At 37.5% G+C, this 19,516-nt stretch overlaps 1 protein-coding gene across 1 annotated transcript in view; it reads right to left on the bottom strand.

Moving 5' to 3' along the window:
* MEOX2 (mesenchyme homeobox 2) overlaps nt 1-19,516 on the bottom strand; it is a 52,527-nt gene that overhangs the window by 15,300 nt on the left and 17,711 nt on the right. The window lies entirely within an intron of this gene.

Genomic DNA, 19,516 nt, shown 5'->3' with positions numbered 1-19,516 from the left:
AAAAAGAGATCACACTGGAAAAAAAAAAAAGAAAAAATAGAAAAAAAAGGAAACAGAGAAAGAGACACTGGAAAGGAAAAAAAAAAAGGAACAGACATTTATAAGTTTGGGTATGATACAACACCTATAAATCCAAAATTAGCAGGAGATCAGTAGGAGTATCATTAGTCAAATTCTGGCCTCGTGAACCATCTTAAAAATGTCACAGATAAATTCACACTTCAGCTGCAGATTTAAATAGAAACCTACATCAACATCCAAATGAACAGGCCCACAAGAACTCATTCTCTGGGACTCCGTGTCAGATGAATCATCGACATGCCTAAGACTGTCCAACTGGCCAGTGGGTCTGATTTCAAAACTACAGTCAACTATCTATGTTTTCACTTTTTGTCAGTTACGCTGTTGCTTGGAAGGGAACTTTTTTCCTTTTACGAGAACTGTTGATGTTTGACTCAGTGCTATAGTCATGAATTTAAAATGTTTTAAGCTAATGGATTCAGCTCACCAAATCTCTTAACTTTTGCTGACATGACAAAAAGAACTTTGTTTCAAGTGTGGTTGTACTGCTGGTGTGTATGACTGAAGGTATCCACCATCATTGTTGAGTGAGTTTGGGAGGTGTTCAGTCACAAATGGAGTAGCGATTTTCTAGGATAGGACCCCATTAGATTGCACACCCATTGGCTACAGTGTGGGGCCAAGGTCCATTGTCTAAAGTCAACAGAAAACTTGGTGGATCAAAACCACCTTAAACCCAGAAATTCACATTTCTTCCTTCATACTAGTTGGCAAATTAGAGTCACAATAACTTCTCTGCATTTTTCCATCACTGGAACATGCATGTTGCTTTTCTTCCTTGACATTTCCTAGTCTGCTGCCTCATCATAGGGTCCAAATACCACGTAGAGGACCTGAACTTAAATACTTAAACCCTGATATCAGCATTCCAATGAATCGCTGAAGAGAGATACCTAACTCAATTTGTTCAGCATTTGGACTTACCATTTTTATAACACCACAAACATGTTCATACATGTTTGAAATCAGGTGGGTGTGCATACTGCTTATCTGCAGTACAACATGGAAATGTATTTCATGAAAGTCATTGCTAAAGCCCTCTTAACTCCCTTAGTAAACCTGTGCCCCTGTAAGACCATGAGGCAAGAAATCTTCTCATGTCAGTACTTGCTGTAAGAAAGATCACGGACTGCTGGTTTCCAAATTAAAGGTTGCGACCTTAACTAAAAGTAATGCATGTACAGGTGACACTGACACCATACTGAACATTAAATACTAGAAATGAAGACATAAGCCTGAAAATGCGACAGAAAGTGGGGTCAAAGATGTAAAACCTTGGTAGCTACTGCTATCATGAATGGTCAAAAGGAAAAACTTCAGGAGTACCCATCCAAACGTCTCTCAGGAGGATGCTGAGCTCTATAAGTGACTGAGATTTATAACACAAACAATTTTTCTGCAAGCAGATGGTTCCATGAGGAAAAGAGAATTACTGTACAGCCAGTAAAACCATAACGAGCCAAGTCATCATTCAGGTTAATACTCATGGTTCTGAGTTCCCAAATTATTTACAAACATGGTTAGCATCTAAATTCCAGGTTCCTGGAATAGTGGTGTAAGGAAAGGGAAATGTTAGTATTTGCATGAGTAGCATTTGTCCTTCCTCTTTGCCAGCACAGGGGATTCAGCACTGCTAGCAATGCTATCCCACACAGATCCTGTGCGGATCTAAGTATGCTTGGACAACTGGTTATGTAGACATTTCTGCCACTGCTGGATACTACCTTTAAGTCAGTGCTAGATTGTAAGCACCTGGAACGCACAGTTTTGTCAGTAGTATGATTTCATCAGCAGATTGACACTGTGGAAAACTTTCAGGTTTTTAATTTGTTGTATCATTGAATGCATTTGTAATAGTCTAGATGATACTCTGAAAAAAACCCACATGATATATTCATATTTTGCTGAAAGCATAAGTTGGAGAGGTACGCAAAAACCTGAGACAGATACACAGAAAGCCAACTCCCTCTCAGCGCTGAGGTTCACATAACAGAACTGTAATCCTAGCAAATCTGTTTCAGCAAAGATCTGGCCAGCAAGACAATGGTATTTTGCTTAATGCACTTGAGATATTGAAAATGTATCTGAGAAGAGACTTAGATGGATGCCAGTTAGATGGACACCAGTTATGAACTCTTGCTGTCATCTGACTGTGGCTGCTGCTGTGCTACTCTGGGTCATGTACACATTGCCATTTATTTCCTATTGACATCACACTACTTGGAATAGTAATTTTAGACATTTCGGTTGTCTTAATTTCCAAAGTGGTAAATCTAGGTTTTCTGATTGTTTCTTTTTAACAGTCTCTATAGACCCAGGATAGGGAGCTCACATCTCTTTCTGACCTTCAGGTCTCTGTTCATATCACCTGACTAGCTTCTCTTTGGTGGAAAATGGGTGGGAGACTTGGAAGAGATTTTTGGCAGAACTCATGTTGCCTACATCTGTTTTGCAGCTGTTGCATCTAAGACAAGAAAAAAGTCCCAAGAACCTTCATTTTCTTCTACTGGCTACATCTTATGCCAAATGGTAGGTGTAGAGGCAGAGAACAAAGCCTAGGGGGATCTGAGTTACACTCCTTGCTTCTCAAAAGGCCCGCGTAAAATATATACAGATGGTACAAACCACTTGATGAAAAATACAGCAATCTATATTTGTCTTCCACCTTCTCCGAGACAAAATCTTGCACACTTTCAGGAGATGTAGCCTACATACAGGTATTAGTACCTCTCTTTTGCAAGCCTTTGTTCTTTGGATGTCAAGTAATGTAGGCAGTTAAACACTGCTTTGAGGGATGCAGGTCATACCTCTTTCTCAGAACTGTTTTTACCAGTTTTCAAAAACTCCAGGCAGCATCTTTAATACATCCTGTTAGACAAAAATGCTTGTGTGTAGCTGGTGCAAAAGGTATCATTTGTAAAGACATTCAAGGCTATAAATGACTGCTCTACAGACTTTGGAGGCTTAGATTTTTCCTGAGTTCATTAATAGCTAATTTTTTTTTTCAGAAAATCATTACTAATTGCACTACTCCCCACCCTCAAAAGTTACTTCTACTTTACTCTAAGGAAAGGATTGCTGTTAATCCCAACATTTGTATTGTCCCGCCAGAGTTCCTATCTCCTTCTCTCTACATCATTGAGAGATGAAGCATGCCAAGTGAAAAAAAAAAAAGGACATTTTGGTATTTTTGCTTTTGATACATGCCTAGGAAAAAGAGGACTAGTCACAGAATAGGGAAAAGAGACTGGTGAGAATATCCATGATACAAATATCTGCTGCTAATTGGGTAGGGTCAGAATCACAGGCAAAATGTGCAAGAAGCACCTGCTATTTTTTTCTGGATTAGTTCAAAAGCTGATGTACCTTCATTTGTCAGACAGAAATGAACTTTCAGTTAATGCCTGCAATGGAATATCCCAGACAAGAATTTTCAAAAATAAATCAGATTGGTAGTGCCCTATTAACAGTTGCAGATGGTTTTCAGATCCTGACATCCATATTGACAGTGAGTAGTGACAATAACCACTAATGATTTGTGACAAAAAGGCCATTGGAACGTCACCCCTAGAATTGTTAGTCAACTTCCAGGTTTTCAACATTCACTCACATCTTCCAACATTGATTCTCAAAAAGCCTCTGCCATGAACAACATATTGCTAAATTTATTTAGCTATAAATTTATAGTGAAGTTGGCTAAATTAAATGCTCTCAATTGCATACCTTCCTCTAAATGATATTCAAGTGTTTGCAGAGAACAAGTACTACATGGTTATTTACTTTAAGATGAAGCAATCTATACAAAGTAATCAATGCAAAATCTTGTTATTTCTGAGTAGTTGGGTGAAAGAGCATTTCTTTCAAACTTAATTCCTCTACATTTGTTTAAATCATTAGCATGTAAACAAAAGCTTTAGAGCTTCTAAACATCAATAGGACACAACAACAATATGTGATTCAATGCAAAATGCTTCTCTTCTTTTTTTTTTTTTCCTTCAATATATTAGCAATATGAACTTAGGGATAAGTACTATGTTACCAAAGCAAAAATCTAGCAAAATTTCATTAATATGAAATGCATTTTTGTATTGCAAAGGGATCTTATGGAGAGGACAATTATATTCTTTAATGGTCAGAAGTACCTACCGATATACAGCTGAATTGCCTAATCTAATTGTTTCTGATGCTTTATAGTTAATTATATCTTCTGACAAAATGAAATAGTTCACTGAGACACAAACAAGGAGCTGGCTTAAAGGTCTCCATATAGTTCCTATTGTTTTGCCAGCAAGTACATGTGAGAACAAGATTTATCCAGAAATAGTCACTTTCAAACATTTTTTACATTAAATAGAGAATACTATGCAGTTTTTTAATTACATTTTTTCTGTTTTCATTTCAAAGTTGCTCAGAATTCATATGTAAACTTACCCTGTGTCCAAAACATTGCCCATTGCTTTGCGGGATCCTAATTTAAATCCTTCCAAGTATAATATATGTACCAAATTTTTTTTTAACTCTTTGGATACACAAAACTACATAGTAATGCTTACTTTGGTGCACATGCTGACTTTGGTGTACCTACTCTTAGTTGCACCAGTTGAGACTATGCAAACAAATGTTGCAGACTAAATTAATCTGGTTTTGTTTCATAAATTTTCTTCTCTTTAAAGCCATTTAAATAATATTCTTAGAAGATTTTCCACAGTTAAAAGTACAGTTCCAAATCACTGAACGTATTCAATCTAAGTGCCTCTTTTGAGAATGTCATTAAAAGTATTTCTGGAGCTGCAATTCACTAAATGTATTTAGAGAATCCTTTCTGAAAATTGGAACAAAGAGAATTGTGATTTCCAGAATTCACAACTCTGGATGTGCAAATGGGCAAAGCTGTACAGTAGCACAAGTACAATGTCAAAATTACATGAATCCTTCTTTTCATTCTAATGAAAGCAAACTTTAGTTTGCTTATTGAGTTAATGCTTTCTAACCCAGTCTGTGACAATTTACAATTTAAAACAGCCTCATATCCACTCCCAAAAAAAACATGAACTGGCACAGCAAAACCTGCGGATATTCTGAAACACACTATATACCATCCTAAGCCATTACCTACTAGTTGTTACTGCCAACTTTTTTTGTTATTCCTGCCTCCTGAAAGTACAAGTCTAGGAATTATACTGCAATATCAGAAATACTGATTCATAACACTGTGATGGCTAATGCTGCAGGTTCTTGAAGATACCTATACTGGAAAAGAGGTGCTTCTGCCAGGTCATCTGATCGATCTAACCGCATAGCATGTACATGTCACTTCCTCAAACCATGCAAATATGGAAGACAACATATTAATTCTTTCATATGAATAATTACACTATTTAGTAGATCTTCATGTGGAAGATGCTACTCTCAGTCCACAATGTTCATATAATTACAGCTCATGTAAGGAAAGGAGAGACAGGATTTCCCTTAAAGAAACTTTTCAGGCTGCCTTTTAATAGGACTTTATCCAGTGGGACTTCCAAATCCCATTCGGAGTTCTGGAGATACATCTCTTACATGCAGCATCGAATAACAAACATGTGGTGATTGTTTGCAAGTCCCTTGCACTTAAAGCAGCAGTACATTCCACCACAAGACTAGCAATGTCTGCTTCCCAAATGGCAGTCAGCTCTTGGGAGTAATCCTGTTGCTTAGAAAGTTCAGACATTGTGGATATTATTCTTCGAATCTGTGAGTAAAACACTTTTAATGAGGTGTTACAAACTTGGTTACTCCACATAAAGATCTCAGTTATTTAGTTTTCAGATATCATGCCAATAAGCGTTCATTGTGAATTTCCAAATATCCTTCTAATGACCAATCACTGTGTTTTATCCAGATGCAAAGAGACTTTGATTATTTTTTTTTACACATAGTCACTATAGTCACCTTATCCAAAGGTTGCTCAAATCAAGGTGTAATTTCCAGACTTCACCAAGTGTATAGCCTTATAGTCTTCCTTCCTTAGCTGACATGCTATATATAGACAGTGCCATTGCCCCCACTCCTCACCCACAAACATTACACTAAAAAACAGTAAAAGCCAGAATCCATAGTAATTCTTGTAGATCTTGTAACAGACCACATCGTTGTGCCACAATATGTACCTTCACTAAAGCAAATGGCCTAGAAAATTGTGTGCCATTTGGGCCAGTTTCTAAGGACAGGCAAAGTTCTTCCCCAAACTACAGTGGGCAAGCTGGGGCAAGCTCAGGAATTTTAGTGGAACCGCTTCTCAGTCACAAGGGTGTCAGAGCCAATTTTGATCCCATTATAAGACCCAGCTTAGTTTGCGTATGATCATGAGAAGTCTTGAGTTGATTAAAGAAAAGTATTTTCTTAGGCTCCTACGTATATATTTTCTCAAAATATACGTGCAGAACTTACAGTCAAAATCTTGCTGACTTCTAAGTTTGCTTTTTAAAAAAAATTTTACTGCAATTGCATGAGCTCCTGTCTGAACAAAAAAATAAATAGTTTGCACATAAGCCAAAGAATCCAGGATTTTAGTTTTCCATACTAAGCAATAAAAGTTGAAACACTTACAGAAGTTTAATACAGTTGGAGTTTCTTTAGGGCTCCATATTGCCTTACTCACCCATCTTTCCAAAGCAGGTCTTCAGGATACAGTTACACAAAGGATAATATAAATGGGTACCAACAATTCTTCTTTAACTCTTTCTAAGAATTATTTTGCTGCTACAGGAAACAGGAAGCCATTTCACAGAGGTATTTTTCAGTGTAACTCTTCAACGTGTGTTACACTGGCTAATTTTTTTTTCCATTCATCATGGAACAGATTTCTTTGGAACCCCTTAATGATGTAGTGAAAATTTTATATATGTTGAACATGTGACAGAAAAAAACAGTGTCTGGAGCAAATCTAACATCCAATATTTCTGCTTAATCCTATGTTAGCGTGCCCTTTCTCCCTTCTTTTCTTTTTTTTCAATCAGTCTGCCTCAAACGTTTTTGCTCCTCCTAAAACCTGTCCTTTTGAAACACTCGTAACTGGCCTCTGCAGTGTACGTAGCACCTTGCAGAATTGCAGGATCACAAATCACCTTCCATTTCACAGTCTTGATGAGTGTTGCGGTCCCCACAAGCAATTTCCCATGGTCATTCCCTGCCTTGGTGGCTGCCCCTGTTAGATGTGGCTCTGGTAGTGCGGCATCACAGCTTTCAGCATGAGGCACAAACGTAATCCCTGTCTGGGTCTTTAAGAAATATCATAGATTTCTGTGCAAATGCATGTGCCTGCATATGTTTTAGTGACATGTTTTGTAAATCTTACTGTCCCTCAGAAAGCATTAAAATGAAGCCAACAGGCCCAGCTGTGCTCATAACATACCTTAGTAGATATCCAGACTTTTTTAAAGAACAGAAAAACACACACGCGCGCGTACTCTCCTACCAAACAGGGTTGCTGTTCTGGGTGTATTCTACTGTTTCGTTCACAGTTTACTTTACAACACTGTGCTGAAGTATAACACTAACTATAAAAATGGAAAAACGGTGGAAAGTACTTTCCCACATGCAATTAAATGGAATTACCTGTCTTTCAGGGGAAACCAAAATAAAAAGGGTTATAAAATAAAATTTTTCAGATGTTTAAACTATTTATACCATTGGCTTTCAGACCAACGTGTGAAAGTTTAATTTTTCATTAAAAGCTATTACTATCTGTTAATACTAGATAGAAGACCTCCTACTGACTTCTTTAGAAGTCCTGACTATCAGCTGGTTTTGACTTACAAGTTCTCTCACTTAGTGGCATGCCACATTTTCCTTTGTGTTTTCTCAAATGATTATTGTAAATGGCAGAATCCAATAAAAACACCCAAAGGATTTGTCATGTTTGAAGCTAACACAATTTCCTTTTTTTTTTGATCTATAGTACGATTGTTAAGGGATGAAAAAATGCTCACATAATTAAACAGAAAACCCAAAATAGTTCTCTAAATAGTATATTGGGCAAAGGAGATAAATCTGTAAAAGAAATAAAATCTAACTAACAGTCCAGGTTTAAGTTTTCTGCTAAATCTATTTTACTATTAATTTTACAGTCTAGGCGAGCTTTTTGATGAATAGCTTTTCTTGATTGCTAATAATCAAACTTGTACAGTTAAAGTTTGTGCCTCATAATGGAAAGCTTTGGCAGGGTGCAATTAAAAAAAAAAGAAAAACAACTTCAACTTTGATGTGAGCAAAGAGCCGCAACATTATTGTTTGGAGTACTTCCTATTATTTTAATATTAGAGTACAAGAAAATATTTACAAGATATCTAAGAGGGGAGGTCACTTCAACTACGGGTTCAAGTATAGCTTTTGAGAGGGCAAACTTTTATGCCATATTTGTACTGTCCTTTTTTGTATGTATGATACAGAGAGACTATAGTTAAAGTAACTAAGAGGTCTAAACTTCCTTTCTAAAATGGACAGCTACTTACAAAGCAGTTGATATTCCTTACATAGTCTTAATTTTTAATTTGGAAAGAGAAAGTACAGTAATAAGGGCCTGATTTTGCAAACATGTCAGTGTGTACATAAAGTTCAGGTCTCAAGTGAGCACTTTGAGAACAGATATATTTAGAAAAAAAATCAAAAAAAGAAAAGAATCCCCCAAAACCCAAGAGTGTCCAATAATTAAACCACAAGTCCACAGTATGTTAGTTAAATCAAAAGGTCATTTTGTCCCCAGCTTCATTTCCAATTCCTTTTCAGTAATGGAAAGTCTTTCTGTGATCACTAAACTAATACAAAAGTAGAAACTTTTATTTCCCAAATAAGAGAGGCCATTTGGCACACAAATGTTAAATAATATGGTCTGACTCTTCCATCATTCACCTCACACAGCTTGCTGCGTCTAAGCTGGAGAAGAAAGGCCTTCCTGGTAAAGTAATGTGCTAGTGAAATAGTCTGACAGTGCATGTCAAAGCATAGTAAATCCTATATATGTTTTACTATCCCAGACAGTATTTGTTTTACTCTTTTAAACAAGGCTTGTTTTAAATACCTACCTCTACTGGGATAAGATAATTAAGAAACATTCATTACAATTGAAGATACAAGTTGAGTAGGTATAACTTTTTTTCTCCATCCTAAAAGTTGTAACACCAAAACCAAATACAAAGGTCATTTCATTCTTCTGTAAAACAGCCCACATCAGTAACCATATTCTCTACTGTGATCAGTTGTCACCTCCAGTAAGGGTTGTCAGGCTGGAGGTAAAACATCATCCCCCCTTTTGACTCTGAAAGTGTTGAACTCCATCTTTCTAGGAAATTAAAACTGATGTTTTATTTCTTTGCTCTTCATCCCATCTATATAATCTAGGGTTGGATACTCTGAAGTAAGAGTAGACGCAACGCTTGAGATTATCAGATCACAGAAATATGGGGGAAAAAAAGAGCAATAAAATTATTAGCATAACTACTGGAGGATGTAGGAGTGTACTCTAAAAATCAGAGACATGAAGCAACAATGAAATCCCAGCATATATACCAGTACCCAGCAATTCCAGGGCTGGACTTCATGCAACAACAATGAACGCTGCATTGGCCAGTGCTAACAGGGTGAGGAGGGGGAGGTAGAAAAACCCCCCAATGAACCTCAAAAAATACCTCCTGAACTCTGATCTGGCAGCTCTGAAAAAGAGCACGTAGCAGCTCCAAAACAGCACAAATTCAAGAAGTATATTAAGAAGCGGAATAAAGGTCTGCAACTTTCCAACAAAATGAGTTATAGCAGTTAGACATGAGCTCTGGGGCGTTACTCTCTTCAATATAAAACTTTATTCCATCTAATTTTAAACTACTCAGTCACTGAGTTTCCGCACAATTAAATAAGATGATTGGACACTATACTATTTTTATCAAGGGTATCTTATTTTAAAATTGTGCAGCTTTGACAAACCTTAATGCTGAGAAAGGAGCTTTTCCAATCATTTTTTATCCATTGATAACCATCTGGAATACAAGGGCTCTGGCTCAGGATCTTGAGGCAAAGGGGAAGCTGACAAAGGAGGGACAGTTCCCTCAGCACAGCCATCCCTCCCATAGACGAGTAGATGGTTTTTATTGATATAAAACAAAACCTCAAGCATCCAATCTCGATTGCCTGTCGTGAGACAAGGTGTCATGAGGGGGATGCAAAGGTGAGTATTGAATAACCTCATTCCCTCTCTTACCCGCTCTTCTGCTGAGGGCTTCTTTGCAACAGTGCTTTTAGGATTTGTCTGCTTGCTGCCTGGTTATTTAAAATGTCCAAGTAGGACAACTTGCATCTCCCTTCCTTTCTGCGGTCCCTAGTGACTCCAGTCAGTAGAGCAAATGTCACCAGGGCTTGGATTTATCGTAGATGCTGGACTGAGCATGCTCCGCTGCAGCACAGCCCTATAAAAATGGTACTTATTGAATAACCGCGCTGGGTCATTTTACATTGTTGCAATGTTTTCCAGGGGATTTATAGGCCTCTGGGGCACTGAAAACATGGAGCAATAGCTTCTTTTGCAGATGTAAACATGGGTTTGAGTAAATAGTTAATTTTCGCTGGTGTTACAGCATTTGGCGGATGTTCCTAGTCATAAACAAGCTTTCTCCATATTTCAAAACAAAAACAAAAACTGGATATTGACTTTCTCCATCATCCAAAAACCCCAGCTTGCTTCTCAAGCAAAATTGGACCCAGTTCATTTCACAAATCTGAGTCAAAATTCAAAAGGAAAGGAGGTTAAAATGTAGTCTGTTAGGGTTATGGCTACGCTGAACTCATATAAAAGATAAAAGAGCATAAAATGCTGATATAGCTGACATTTTTATGCAAGACTGCCTTGTTTCCATTAAACAGCAAAAAGACAGCTACTGTTTAACTGAAGAAACTGATGGAAAATCCTCATTACTATATAAACAGTGGTTTAGGCATAAAAAGTGTTTAGTTTATGCATCTGTGCATTTAGCTGAACACTAAGCTTTTTCTAAACACAATTTGGTGCCTTCCTACTCCCATATATTTTCACTTTCTTTTTGAAAGCAGGGAATCTGTGTCTTCTCAGGCCTAAAAATGTAAACCAAAAAAATATTAATGATTTTTGTATCATGTGTCATACCTAACCCACCAGAGTATCCCAGTACATTGCTCCTAGAGTTGTAGACTCCTTTAAAGCTTGTCTTTTCTTTTGGATTTTTTTTCCCACCTTATTTCCAAGGGAGACTTTGGTCTACCATCACCATAAAAGACCTCATTGGTGACATAATCTACTTATTCTATTTTGGGATTTAGATCGCTTGCTTATTTGGTGTTCTAGCATTCAGCTGCTTATCCAGTCCCAAAGCTGAAGAAACAAATCTCATAGGCATGCAATTACAACAGAGTGTTCTCATTTTACTTCCCTTAGCTTTTAAGTCACATCAATAAAAATGTATACATAAACCATTTTTTCCAATGATGGCTACCATCCCTGGTTCCACAAATTTCACCTCTTGGAAGCTGACCGAGTCCCTACAAAAAATCTCAATATCAACCCCTTTCTCTCTTCATTCACTTTCACGGTGAACCATCCTCCTTCAATTTATTAATGAACATTAATTCACCCATATACTGACATGTAAGTCAAACAGGATTATTTATGTAGATGGTGCCCTGATTGTAATTCGGACCTGCCCCCAAAAGCTACTGAATAGATCCACACTTGCTTTTGTGTATCTTAATACATCAAAAACGCCTTTTAATCAGTTAAGAACTAATTCTGATTTGATTTGATTTTATTTGCTTTAACTTGCACTGAGAGATAATAGAGACCTGTTTCAGACAGTTTGCTACTACTTTATATTATTCATCATTAATTCTCAGAGAAGGGACGTTATCAGGACGTTAATGCATGACCCTACTAAGCCTTAAAGCAAAATAAACAAACAAATAGGTTTTTACAATAGCACTTGGAAAATACTACAATTCAGTCAAAGACTGAAGAATGCCTGCCTCAGCGAGGAAAGCTAGTTCCCTAGCTAGGAGGACATTTCTTTGGTTCAAAAACTGTAGGAAGAGCCCAGAAGCTCTTTCTTTGAATGAAGACAAATAGAATGAGACAGAGAAACTTCCAAATATATTTTCCAAATAATTATTTCTGAATAATTCCAAATATTCTTTAGTATTAGTGTAGCAGCGTTGCTTCAAGGGCCTCCTCATTATACTGGACGCTGCATACTAACAAGTGAAAGTTCACAGTCCGAAGAGTTGACAATGCATTTATTATGTGCTGCACCTCACCTCTTTGGGGCGTTAATAAACAAGTGAAAACATTGATCGCTGCACCCCAGCTATTGTCATGCTGGGTATTATATCAGAGCAGGTTTTAAGGAAAAACTAAGGGAAAACATCACAGTTGTGACATCCTTCAACTTAGCCTCCCAATTCATCTAACTGAAAACAACAGTTCCCATCTTGAGCAAGGCTTCGATCCTTATTTGAATAAGGTGCAGCAATAACTGCCGAAATTTGTATAATTACGCATTGGTTAGCATATAAATAGTATTACAGGAAATTCACAGTATCCTCAGACTTGTGTTCAGCAAAAGGCTAAGGAAAACAAACGTGTCAGGGTCTAAACCAAGAACAAAAGGACAAAAGCAACATGAAAACATGTATGTAGTTCTCAGCAAACCTTTGTAGACTTTTGTGAGAAGGTGAGCAAACCTTTTGAGAGCTATGTCAACAGATAGGCAGGTCTGCTGAGCTGCACAGTAATTCAGATGCTTTAACATCTGAAAACACCACTCTTTGTGGGTATAAATCAGCATGTCTTCTACATGACAAATTGGTAATATGCAATGTGTGTATGATCTATTCCTTTTATAAATGAATAGTTCAGATGAAGAGATCCTTATACATAGAAATCTGACCTAAAACTCCAGAAATATATTTAGGAAGCGTGACTACAAGCCACAATCACCCAAAAATGGTTTCAGGGTGGAAGCAATTTCTGAAAATATAGAAGCTTCATGGCAAATGCAAGATAACCATTTATCAGTAAGAGAGCTATGAAAATCAGACATTTATTTTTAGGCAATTCATACGTCAAGTTGCCCAGGGGTAAAATCACTTATCAGTATTTAAACTTTTATCTTTCTAAGCATATTTAGAAAACAGTCATTATGAAACTCCCTTTGCACACAGGAGATGTTTAAGGGAACCAAAATCATTTTTAAAACTTGGTAAAAGAACACACATAGTGTATGAAAGTCATTAGCTCAAATCCAGTTCTGGAAACCTGTTTACAAATCACAATCCCATGGAGTACTCATACAGGATATGAACAATAACTTGTTTCACAACTCCCAGCAATGTGTGTGTGAAAAGAAAGTTGTAGAAAGTGCTCAGAAAAGTAGACTGCCTTTTGCACTCATTTTTCTAAGGAAAATGACCTTCAATGACCCACAATGCTGTTCCAGATTAGTCATCTCGCCACATCTTCTGCTGCTATTGATCATCAAATTTATCTAACCCATTTTTAAGTGGTTATTACACACAGGCTTTCCTCTCAGATCCAGAACTTTGTGAATCATTATGAATACAACGTCCTAGAATATCTATACCATTCCTTTCTCAAAGCATTCAATACTTCTACAAAAGTAGTTAAGAACCAGTAAGGCAATAATGTTGAGATGCCAAAAATGATGTTCAGCTCCTCATTTACTCTAAATCAATATTAAGAAAAATGTAGGAGATGGCAACATTATATCCGGTACAAATCATCACTTGGACAAAGCATAGCTGACTGTAGACAGGACCAAAGTACTTGTCTGAAATGCTTCCTTCTCTCCGAATGCCTTCCGCCTCACCCCCCCTCCTCCTGATGTTGAGACGTGCAGGCAGATGCCCTTGTCACTGCCTAGCCTCTGTGTATTTGCTTGGATTGATTCTCACTGTGCTTAACTCACGCTCCAGATGATGAAGATTATGCTCTGTCCTACCCGAAACAAAGCAGGCACCAATGAGCAGAATTTGCTAACTGATGTAATGCATATGCAGGCATTAAGTCATGCACCCTGAAAAAAGTTCCAGTTGATACATAAACACACAAGTAGCCTGCTTAGCGTGAAGATTCACATGACACACCACTTTCCTCTCCTGCTCTGTGCACTGGCTGCCCCTTGAAGTAAAGAGACCACCTCAAGGTCTCTCTCTGGCTGTTTAAAGCCCCCCACAGGAATAGCTTGAGCAACCTACCAGCTTTTTCCCTCCAAGATACAACTTTTCCAAGACAACTGTGTTCCACTGAAACAATTATAAAACTTAAGAGTGTGGGAGGCTAACAAACAGGGAGCCAGGTCTTTTTTGCCCCGAGACTTTTTTCCTCCAAGTGTGGCTCCAGAATTCAGATGCAAAGCTCTCTTAACTCTGATTTTCTAAGTTACACACATACACACAACACAAACAAAAGCTGTGTAGTACACACAGGAGGAAGTTAATTCTTTTCTGCCATATTAATATACAGAATTCATGTACACAACATCTTTGGGTTCTCACAAAGTAGCTTAAAAACTGTTTATTATTTCAATTCATCACACACTAAAAGTACTTGACCAGCATAAATAAAAACAGTGAACCAGCCTTGAAAAACTGGCTGTCCCTTTTGCTCTGAACAACCCCTGCAATTTTTTGATGCTAACTGGGAACTTGCCCAATCATTCCAAACCCAGGTTTATGTGACCGGATTAATTCTTAGAAAAGAAGTATCCTTCTGATTGGATTTATACAGTTTGCATGATACTTTTTTTCGGGTCCATTTTTTGTCGGAAGACAAAGTAAACAGGAAACTCCCGAGCATCTAACTGTTGCAAAACTAGCCATGAAACCAAAGACAGAAGTTTCAAAGTGTTGAGTTCCAGGATTATTTAAAATGGCTTGAAGATCCCATTTTAGCACTACCTCATCCTACTATTTTTGATCTGGAAAAAATCTGTTTCTTCACTGCATTCTTTATAACTTCAGAGTTATTAAATGAAACAGCAGGGAAAGTGATCCCTTATTTGCTCAGCAAAATGTAAAAAAATTCTTTACATTTGTCGTATAACTATAATTCCTTGAAGTTCCTGCAATGTAGAGCTAAGTGTTCAGTAACCCTCAAATTTTCCTTCTTCCTGTAACAAGGTGCTTTAGCAGTTATATAAATAAATCACCTAAGGGCATAATCTAAGAACCCTTATGCATTTTTTATTCACACATCCTTTAAACTACACCTGTGCCCATTTAATCTTATGGGGCTTTCCCATCTATTTCTTTTATAGATCAGTTTGAAAGTGGCAAAACCAGGATACGCATCTATGCAGAAGTCTATATGCTACCTGACCAACACAAAGACACAAGTGTGCAGACGTTTCTTCATGTGAACAACCATCAGCCGTTATTGTTAATGATGGACCATAAATCTCTGGGAACCAAACAAATAAAAACAAATGGATGACAATTGGAGGAGAAAAAAAAAATATAATGCATGACCAGGCTTTGTATCTTCTGCTTCATGTTTCCTACATTCTCACCAGCTAGATTTGGAATACAGCATTTTCAGGAAATACAACTTTTATAATCTCTCTTGTTCTCTCCAATTCTTCCCACCATTTCATTATTTATTCCTAATGACCAATTATGTCTGTGATATATCAGGACCTAAACAGTTGGGTAGTTTCAACAAATGTGCCTTTTCAAGACTTGAAGCTACCAAAATCACATTTGAAAAATCATCTCTAAGCACTTTTTCAGAGCATATATGGATCCATTTCTGGATATTTTAGCAAATGTAACTTGGAAACTAATCCCAGTTTTATAAACAAGTAGTGTATTTTGTAGGAATTGAACTGTCATATGTATGGCAGATAGATACGTGCCTTTCTTTTCCTCACTTTTGTTCTGTTATTGACAGAAACAGCACTTACATGGGATTAAACGTGAGCCAGGAAATACATATCATCAACTGGAGCCCCAAGTTATTTCCAGAAGTTTTCCAAATTAGATCTGGCATCTGGCACCACAGCAAGTGCCATACTCTTTTTGGTCTAGTTTTTTACCATTTTATCACAGGTCTGTTTTTACAACTCCTCATCACTAATGTAATCCAGAGTCCCAAGAATATGAAAGACAGGAAGAAGGGCAGTCCCATCCCACTCTCACATGAGGTCGTGTGATGGGGTAAGCTCCTGGTTCCAGACCTGGTGTGGCGAAGCACATCCCCCTGGCACCGCACAGTACTGTCTTTCTCTCCAGTTCCCTTCAACTCTGTGGTATCTTCCCACCAAGGAAGACAGAGACAGTGCTGAGAGCATGCAAACACCTGGTCCGTGGCAAGAAACGGGCAGATACAGGAATGTCCCCTTAAGTCCCTACTGGCAAAAACACGTAAATTTTTTTAAAAGCCCATGTTAACTTATGAAACTCAGTATATACACAAACCGTCAGAGGACAATCTGAATACAGGGGTTAGAATAAGCGTTTGGACAGGATATAACTGAAGGCTGTGTTTATGCTTGCAGTAATTACAAGAATAGTTTCTACCTTATCATGAGTTCAAAATGTGAAGTATTAAATTTGCTAGCAATAAAAATAGAGTGGAATGTCAGCACGAGTCTGAAAATAAGTCACTTAAAAGGATTTGGATAAGAACAAATTAAATATTTTATTTATAGGACTAAAGGTAAAAAAAAAAAAAATTTACTGACTGTGCATCCAAATCCAAGATAGAACTTTTACTGAAACTGTAATAACAGTGTTTTCCAACAAAGAAAAAATGTCATTGGAAATACTGATGTTAAAACTCTTAACAACCATCAAATGATCTAGAAACAAGCGTAAAAAATGGAATGGATAAAGAAATATGAAAGGTTTTCAACACTATTTATAAACTATGTTGTAAAGCTGTCCCATTTAAAAATTCTCATTAGCTTTTGCTGGGCCAAGGGTCCACCCCTAATGAAGATTCATTAGATTTTCCTAAAAAAGTCATCTTTCTTCTGTTATTGATTGTTCCTGTCATGAGTTCAGCTTCCATTAGCAGTTTCTTGTAGCTTTCGTATTCATAGGCATTTGTACAAGTCAAAAGTCATTTTTTATTAGGAAGAAAGCTTAAAGTGACTTTACTGAAAATAACTGCAAATTTTTAACAGGAACATTTTCCTTCACTTTTATGAAGAAGAGAACTATTCTAGTTAAGTTAACCTAAAAATGAGTTACAGAACCTAAAACCAAGATATCTTTTTTTCCTTCACAACGTCTACACTTGCCTGTCAGAAGTTTAACTTCTACAACCTTTTTCATCGGTGTTAAGTAGTTCAGCAGAGAACCACCGGAATGAATTAAGGATTTCACTGGCTTTTCAAGACTAATTTTTCACATGGAAAAGAGGTAAAAGATAAGACTTAAGCCACAGAATGTTGGGAAATAGAGATTGCAATGAAATAAATCCCAGCTCAAGAGTAAAGAAAAAGCAGATGCAAACTTACATGTGAAAACACTCGGTGCTAAAGGCAGTCAAGGCACAGAGAGGTGCCCTGTGGAACGAAACACCGAGTGCAGCAAGCAGAGGACCATCTCGTTCAAAAAGGGAGCCAGAGAAGTGTGGACATCAGAAATACGGTGCCAGGCAACCAGCGGCTGACACAATGGACGTCACAGACCTCGAAGAGCTTCCTGGACTCTTTCGAATTTCCTCCGTCCTTGTGAAACTGACTTTCTTTAAGTAGTTTCCAAGGGCCTGCAATTCATTTCTTGGCTAGGCAAGCTCACTTTCACTGAACACAGTGATCTGAGGTTTGTTTGAATTCCTGCTTGCTGTGTGGAAATCTACTGTACTTTCTAGCAGGTGTGAGAACACTGAGGCTCCTTCAGTTGCAGCTCATTTCCACTTACTAACTACTTTATCTCCGTGGATGAAGCAAAAGTGACTTTTGTGTTTCCTGGCAGTCTGCTGCTTCAAAGAACCTAATAGTGATTTGTTTATTTCAGAGGAAATGGAGACCAGTCAGTGATGACAGATTTATTGGTTAAATGGACATCACAAAAAAATTTTCATGCAGTACAGGCTGGCTCTAACCACACTATGAGAACTCATAGTAAGGGGTGATGTGCATTCCAGAAATCCAGTCCTATTTAATCCACTCTACTGTAATCTGTACATTTATATAGCGCCCTTCACACAATTTCCGAGAGCTCTGTACAAAAATGTAATAACCACTGCACTGAAAAATATCCAGGTATATTGATGGCCTACATTTAGACTTGAAAATACAGCAAAAGGAGCCAGACTGTTGAGTATCTCCTGGCAATGAGTCAGTCAGTGACAGGCAAGAAAAAAATGGGCGTCCGATCTCTTCCAATTAAATCTCAAGATAGAAGAGAAATTCTTATTTCTGGAGAGAAAATTCACAATATGTCAATTCACAACAGCTCCTAGTAGAGGAGAATTTTGCATGGGAGCAATAAAAAATGAAAATTGATATGAAACTTTAGTGACACCTAATATAAATTGTACATTATGGCCGATCAAACTTAGCCCAACAAGAGGAAAAGGCACGGGGTTTTCAGCAGTTGGTAGGTTTGGAACACATGAAGGTTGACTTGGAGAACTGCATGGTCTCAATGTGAAAAATAAATAAATAAAAACATTCTAGAGCAAGACACTACCAAATTTATGTTGCCGTAGTCTTGAAATGCTAGCTGGATGTGATAATTGCATCTGTCAAAGAAAGTAAAATAAGATTTATGGATAACATATAGGAACCTGTGTTGAAAATCCCAGATAACCTGACAACTGCCCGTTTTCTATATGGGTGAGGAACATTGATCAAGGCAAGCACTGAGATCCAGCCAGTCAGCAAGGCATTCCATTTGATCTGGATTCAATTTCACAAAAATGTCTGGCTGAGGTCGTGCATCAGCCAAACAAACACACCATTTGGAAAGAAGCTGGAATATTTGTTGAGGCAGAGAAATATATCTGTACATCACCTCTATACATATGGTTGGCTAAAGCACATCTGCCAATAATTGGCTTAAAAAAAAATCATCAAAATGATAAAAATGCCTCTATTTGAGATGATAAAATAAAAAGTGTTATTTATTCTTTGGAGCCACATACCTGCTCAAAAATACCTTGATCGGTAATTCACCCAGTGTTTAGTAACTGGAACTATCATTGCATTTTGACTCCTCCTACTCCCAAGTCCAGTATGACAACCTGAATGCTTTAGCTCTGTTGATACATAAGGAACTGTCAGCTTGTTTTGCCCATTTTACAGACTGAAGATCTGAAGCATGGAATAACTGCACTACCATGTAAAGATTATTGAAATTACTCCAAAGGAAATTAAACTAGCGGGTCTACGCAGGGACTCCTGTAGGGATT

Source organism: Charadrius vociferus, unplaced genomic scaffold (assembly GCF_000708025.1).
Source record: "Charadrius vociferus isolate BGI_N301 unplaced genomic scaffold, ASM70802v2 scaffold551, whole genome shotgun sequence".
NCBI lineage: Eukaryota > Metazoa > Chordata > Aves > Charadriiformes > Charadriidae > Charadrius > Charadrius vociferus.
Note: the sequence above shows the minus strand (reverse complement) of the source record. Positions and strands in the feature narration are given on the sequence as shown.